Genomic DNA, 6971 nt, shown 5'->3' with positions numbered 1-6971 from the left:
CTCTGCACATCTCACAGCCCTTTGGGTCTCAGAAATTCCCCCCTCCCAGCCCACCGACTTAGACGGGGCACGTAGCCAGGCTCCCATTTGATAGGGGAGCGTTATTAGGCCAACGTCCTTCCAAATCTGAATGCTGCCTAAACGAGAGAGCCATGGGGCCATCTTCATTGGACTCTGGCATTCATGTTCACAAGAAGCTCTCTCGAGAATTTACTTTTCAAGAAGAAGAGTTTTGTTGGGCAAAAATCAACTCAGAGGCTATATTCATTACCTACTAAGTGGTACTTTTGGGCTTTGTCTTTGGAGTAATTCCAACAGAAGATTGCAGTTAGGAGCAGATGGACCTGTGGTGGTACACAGTAGCTGCCTTTTATTGAGCACATACTATGTGCCAGGAATTTTATATGTTTTATCTTATTTAATCTTAATATAACCTTCTGAGGTGAGTAATAGTATTCTTCCAATTTCACAGATAAGGAAAATGAAGGTCACAGGAGTTCAATAACTTGCTTAGGGTCACCCAACTCCATAAGCATGGGAAATGGGATCTGCACCCAGGTCTTCTGACTCTGTATCCTCACCTTTTCTCACCACGTCGGTGTTTCCTTGCCTTCCCACATTCACTGTTGGCAGCACACAGTCTCAGGCCTGCACCGACGTCATGAGATCAACATACCTGGGGGCCTCAGAAAGTTCCTGGACATCCAATCTAAAGTCGCCCCCCCCCCGCCAGGCACTAACAGCACTATTTTATTTTCATCACTCTACTGATCACTCTCTGATGCTTTCTCATTTATGAATTTGCGTATAGTCTTTCTTCCCCACTAAGTGACAAATTCCATAATTGCAGGGAGAAGATGCCCAAAGTTTTATCTCCAGAATCCTAGATGTGGGTAGAACCTCGGAAGTATTCAGTACATATTTATTGAATATCTTGGTAGACGTTGTCCAAAACATTGTGTTGGGAAGGATCCTGAGTCTGGACCCAGGTTCAGAGAAGAGAATTATTTTTGAGTTCTAGTGTCTCCCAAGGCCGTGGGGGTGAACAAATGTTGGCATTCATGCCACATCTTTGCCACTCCAGGGAGAGAAACTCAATCCTAAGAAAAGTAAGTGCAAGGTGACATCGTAAGTCATAGGAGAGCCAGGTACAGTGGCATCCCTTCCTTCAAGGACCTTTATCTCTGACTTGGGAAGTCAAAGTGAATGCATTTGTGATGGAGAACAGACACATGATCAACAGCGAGGTGATGATCAAAAATGCAATCAGGAGTTCCCGTCGTGGCACAGTGGTTAACGAATCCGACTAGGAACCATGAGGTTGCGGGTTCGGTCCCTGCCCTTGCTCAGTGGGTTAACGATCCGGCGTTGCCGTGAGCTGTGGTGTAGGTTGCAGACGTGGCTCGGATCCTGCGTTGCTGTGGTTCTGGCGTAGGCCAGTGGCTACAGCTCCGATTGGACCCCTAGCCTGGGAACCTCCATATGCCGCAGGAGCGGCCCAAGAAGTGGCAAAAAAACAAAAAGACCAAAAAAAAAAAAAAATGCAATCAGATTTGGCTAAGGAGAAACTGGATTTGGAATAGGTATGGAAGGCTTTCTGGAGGAAGTAGAAACTGAGTTTCCCCTTGATGTGTAAATACCTCGGTATTCCCTTTGTGTCAGACTTGTTCTATGATCTTTCCTGAGACTGAGGTTTTCACCCCCCTTACAACACCCTAATGAAGTAAGTATTGTGATCATAATTTTATAGATGGGGAAACTGAGTCACAGAAAGGCTAAGGAACTTGCTCCAGGCCACTGAGCTTGAAGGTTTCGAAGCCAGTTCTCCTAAGCACCTGGTGAGTGAAGCAGGTGTGACTGTCAGGAAACAGACTAAGGAAGGGTCTGGGGGGAGTTCCTGTCGCGGCTCAGTGGTTAACGAATCGGACTAGGAACCATGAGGTTGCGGGTTCGATCCCTGGCCTTGCTCCCTGGGTTAAGGATCTGGTGTTGCCTTGAACTGTGGTGTAGGTCTCAGCCAAGGCTTGGATCCCACGTTGCTGTGGCTGTGATGTAAGCTGGCGTCGACAGCTCTGATTAGATCCCTAGCCTGGGAACCTCCATACGCTGCGGGAGCAGCCCTAGAAAAGGCAAAAAAAAAAAAAAAAAAAAAAAAGGAAGGATCTGGGTATGGGGACAGGAGATGGTGGTGCAGTTTTGGGGTAAGGGTAGAATAACAACAAATACTGTTTGATGCAATGCGATGACCAGTCTGCCATTCCTTCTTGGGTAAAAGCACTGCATGTCCAACACACCACTCGTCCACCATGAGCACAAGTGACTTAAAGGTTTCTTGCTGACTCAGACACTGGCAAAGTGAGGAGAATCCCTAGGTGAGGGGCCCACTGACAACAGGGCTCCCCAACATCTGCAGAGAGAGTGCATCTGGTCTTGGAGGTGTAGATAGGCAACAGGAGCGCCACCCACCCTTGCCCTGCGCCGCCCCTGCCCCCACTTTGAAAAATTCCTGGAGGTGATGGAGGGGAGAGATTAATTTCAGGTGGTCTCTCATTTAACATACTCGGCTGCCGGCTGTACTGATTTTACATCGCCAGTTCACTGTACCAAGTCCATTTCCTGGCAGAAGTGGTCGCTGTAACAAAGCCACACCAGGATGCAGGGGACATCCAGGAACGAGGAACGTCAGCCGGCTTTGTATAAAATTTGGTTTTGGTTCGGTGGCGTATCTTTGGGCTATTTAGATTCCTTTGCCTGCATTGTTTATCCACACACAGCAGGAAATTCCCTTGAGGGTGCACGCTCCTCCTGGGCAGCCAGCTGGGCATCTGGAGCTAGTCTGCTATCTGCCACCCTGGCAGTTAGGATTCTTGCCCTTCAGTGAAACCCTCCTGGACTGCTACGGCTGAGGTTCCACCGTGAAAGTCACAAGGTTTGGATAGACCCTCGGACACTTCCGCTGCTGCATTGGGTATTCCCTGTGTAATCAAACCCTTATTCCCCCTCGTCCAGCCCCCGACGTCATTCATGTCGAGGGCAATGGGTAGGAAGATGCTCTTCTCCTCTGCCTGGAGACTGTGATCAGCAGGGTCCCATCGTGGGGTGGCTGGAAAATGGTAGGGAGGTCATCAGAGTTAGTAGAGTTTAGAGAGTTGGGACGTCAGGAGGGAGTCATCTAGGCGAGTGGCACCAGTGAACCAGGTCCCCTCTGGGGCTTCTAATTCCTCATATTCCTAATAAAAATCTGAGCCAGTGGAGGAGTTCTGTTGTGGCTCAGCAGTTGCCCCGACTACTATCCATGTAAGACGTGGGTTTGATCCCTGGCCTCACTCAGTGGGTTAAGGATCTGGCATTGCCATGAGCTGTGGTATAGGTCAAAGACATGGCTTGGAGCCCATGTTATTGTGGCTGTGGCGTAGGCCAGCAGCTACAGCTCTGATTTGACCCCTAGCCTAGGAACCTCCATATGACATGGGTGCAGCCCCAAAAAGACAAAAAAAAAAAAAAAAAAATATGGGCCTGTGGAAACCTATACCTTCCGTCATGCTATGAGGGTCTAGGAAGACACAAACATAGGCATGTGGATTTGGATCCAGGCATGATCTGGACTCACGGGCCAGGGACCAGACTTGATAACATCAATCAGTGTCCTGTCCATCTTGTCCTGGATGAGACACAGCAAGACCTAGGGGCCTAGACCAGGGGCATTGGTGGTTTTGTAGGCCTTTTTTGTCTTGAGCCCTGGGTCACCTGGCATGATGTGAATAAGGGAGTGGCTTGCTCATGGGGCCAGAGTGTACCCAGTGGCTGGACCTCTGACATGTAGACTTGACCATGTATCTGTACAGACTAGCCTGGGGATGGCCTTAAGCAGGAGGTTTGCTTTGGGGGGTTCAGGAGGGGCTGCATTAGCTGCGGTGGCACTATGGCTTATTGTGCCCAATGGGGAGGATGAGAAAGAGAGGGTTACCACGTTAGAGTCAGTCCAGTGTTCAACTCCTTTGGGTGTGTGGTACACGCTGAGCGGGGGCTCCCCTGAGAGGAAGATGCCTGTGTTCTGGCAGGGGGGCATCTTGGTGGATGACATGGGTACAGTGGGTAGTCATCCTCAGAGATGCAGTGTTGGGCTGGACTGCAGTCCTCACTTGCAATGCGCTGATGGGATCCCAGGGCCAGAGCAGCTCTTGAGCCAGGTCGCGGAAGCAGGGGTTGACATCGGGAAGGCTGTGACAAAGATGCATGAGATGGAAGGTGCGCTCAAGAGCACGTGGTAAGCAGCCAATTGGGCAGCATAACTATGATGAAGGCAGCTTTCAGGGGGACACGCAAATGCACGGGCACATTCCTGTTTGTTTTTCCCAATGGCTGCTCGGGATAATGAAACACACTTGGCCGGAGGTGCTGTGGAAGAAGGGTGGTACTCTCCAAACAGAGGGGAATGACACCCTGGGTGCCATGTTGTCCAGGTGTCCTGGCATTGAGCAGGAAACTGTGTCCCACACAGAGGCTATAGTGACCATATCAGGCATAGCCAGCTAGTGACAACCTAAAGGTTCAACAATAATATTTTCAGGTTTTAAGGCTCCGCAATGGTATTCGGGGCTGTGTGCAATGCTAGGGGGCATCTGTATCCGACGGCTGTGAGTGGCTGTCTTTGCCTCAGCATCATGTGGCGGGGAATAGATAGCCTGGGGCCCACTCTGTTAGAATATTGGTACTGGGGACCTGCATCCTTTTGCTTTACTCCAAGATACACATACATGGCCAATACTTCCCCTCAAGAAGAGTCTGAAATTAGCCAGCTTTTAAATCCATCATAAATTCCATCTTGGGTGACACTTTAGGAGATGGTGGTAGCTGTCTACCCCACTGGTAGAAACATAATATCAGAGATTTCGCCATTCTGTGTATGGCCAGTGGATTTCTGTTTAAGATCTGCCCGGGAGTTCCCTGGTGGCTCAGTGGGTCACGAATCTACTGTCGGCACTGCTGTGGTGCAGGTTTGAGTCCTGGCCCGGGAATTTCCACATGCCACAGGTGCAGAAAAAAAAAGATCTGCCCTTGGTCTGGACAGGAATACTTTATGCATTGAGTGCAGATTGAGAAGGGAGAGAAGAATGGAGGAGGAGGGGACTCGTAACAGGGAGTTGGATGTGGGAATCTGTGACTTGAGCCTGGATCTCCTGTTAGAACCAGTAAAGGCAAAATGAAGGCATTTTGTTAAGGGTGAGGGGCCCATAGAGGCAGGTATCAAGGGAGATAAGAGCAGTACAAGGAAACTGACCGGAGAAACCCCATGCCATTTTGTAGCTTTAAGAGAAGAAGCTCCATTATCTTGGAGTTGATGGTAGCATTGGTGGGAGGGGGCGAGCTAGTAACAGACACGTGTCGTATGGACCGTATGGACCGAGGCCAGAGCATACAGGTGGCCTAGGGAATCTGGGGTAAGGGCCCATCACACTCAGCTTGTCCTTGGGAGTTGATTAGGCTCCTCAGTCATTCTGCTGAGGGACACAGTGCACCCAGCTCTCCCATTAGTATTTCATATTTCTGGGAGATCTGTAGCATGTGGGTGGGAAAGGAAATGTCGCATCAAATTGGACACGGTCTTGAATGGCAGCCTCCAAGAATGTGAACTTAAGGAGCCATTAGTCCCTTTGTAGAGTTTTTTGAGCAGGGGAAGGGTGTGGCTGGACTGCCTTGGGGCTGGATTGGGGTCAGAGAGGCAGGAGGCGGGGCCACGGTCCAAGGAGCATTAACATCGGGAAGGGCTGGGGAAAGGAACTCTGGGGGGGGAGGGAATGTCTTGGGTGGGCAAGGACTGGAGGGACCCTGCACGGCTGGCCAAGACTTGTCCACGGGAGACAGGCCGCCCCAAAATCGTCTCTAGCAGCCCCCGTGGCCTGAACACCTACTCCATGCCAGACCTGCCCACGTGTTAATACGCGGTCTCATTGGTTCCTCCCAGGAAGCCTTGTGGTATGAATGACCGACCTCCTGTTTCTGCCCCATCCACACTCTGTGCAGCGCCTGGAAGGATCCTCTTACAGGATCCTCCATCAGGAGCTCCTGCTGTGGGACAGAGGGGGAAGGACCCAGCATGGTCTCTGTGACAGTGTGGGTTTGATCCCCAGGCTCAGCGGAGCAGGTGGAGGAGCCAGGGTTGCCACAGCTGTGGTGTAAGTCGAAGCCGCAGCTCAGGTTCCATCCCTGGCCCTGGGAACTTCCATGTGTTGCGGATGTGGCAGAAAAAAATTATCCTCCGTCAGATCGTCCTATTCTGCTTGAAGCCCTCTGAAGCTTGCTTTCTTGCCCAGAGTAAAAGCCAAAGTCCTATAAGGCCTTATATGTCTGGCCCCGACCATCTGTACGTCCTCCCTTTTTCTTCATCCTCCCTCTGCTTCGGCCACACAGACCCCCTGGTTATCCTTTTGACTGTCGCTTTAAGGCCGTTGCTCGTTAGCTCTGCCAGGAACCTTATTCTCCGGATGCAGGTTCTCATGAGAAAGGCTTTCCAGCATCACCTGGAGAAGCCCCCGACTGCCCTGACCGCCCACGTCCACACCTCACAGCACATCTCACCACCCAACACGCTCTCTGCTTCCCGGCTCATTTGTTGAGCATCTGTCTCTCCCAGTCTCGTTTGCAGATGCCATTCAGGCCAGAGCAATGTTTGTTTTGCTCACATCTGTGGATCTCCAGGGCCTCGAACAGTTCCTGCCACGTATCAGGCATCCAATAAACACTTACTGAAAGGATGAAGAGCGTGTATTATTATCCTCATTGGATGAAAGGGACACTGATGATCAGGATGGGTAAGCGACTTGTCCAGACAGGACAGCCAGGAGTTGCCAAAGCCAGGATTCGAGCCCGAAAAGCCGGAGAAGACTGCTCTTTCCGTGAGGGTACAGTCGTTCTGAGGAGTCCCAGGCCTTTGTAACAGAGAAAAGGGGTCTTTAATAAACAGAAATAGG

This window comes from Sus scrofa, chromosome 2 (genome assembly GCF_000003025.6).
Source record: "Sus scrofa isolate TJ Tabasco breed Duroc chromosome 2, Sscrofa11.1, whole genome shotgun sequence".
Taxonomy (NCBI): Eukaryota; Metazoa; Chordata; class Mammalia; order Artiodactyla; family Suidae; genus Sus; species Sus scrofa.
This window is presented reverse-complemented; position numbering follows the sequence as displayed.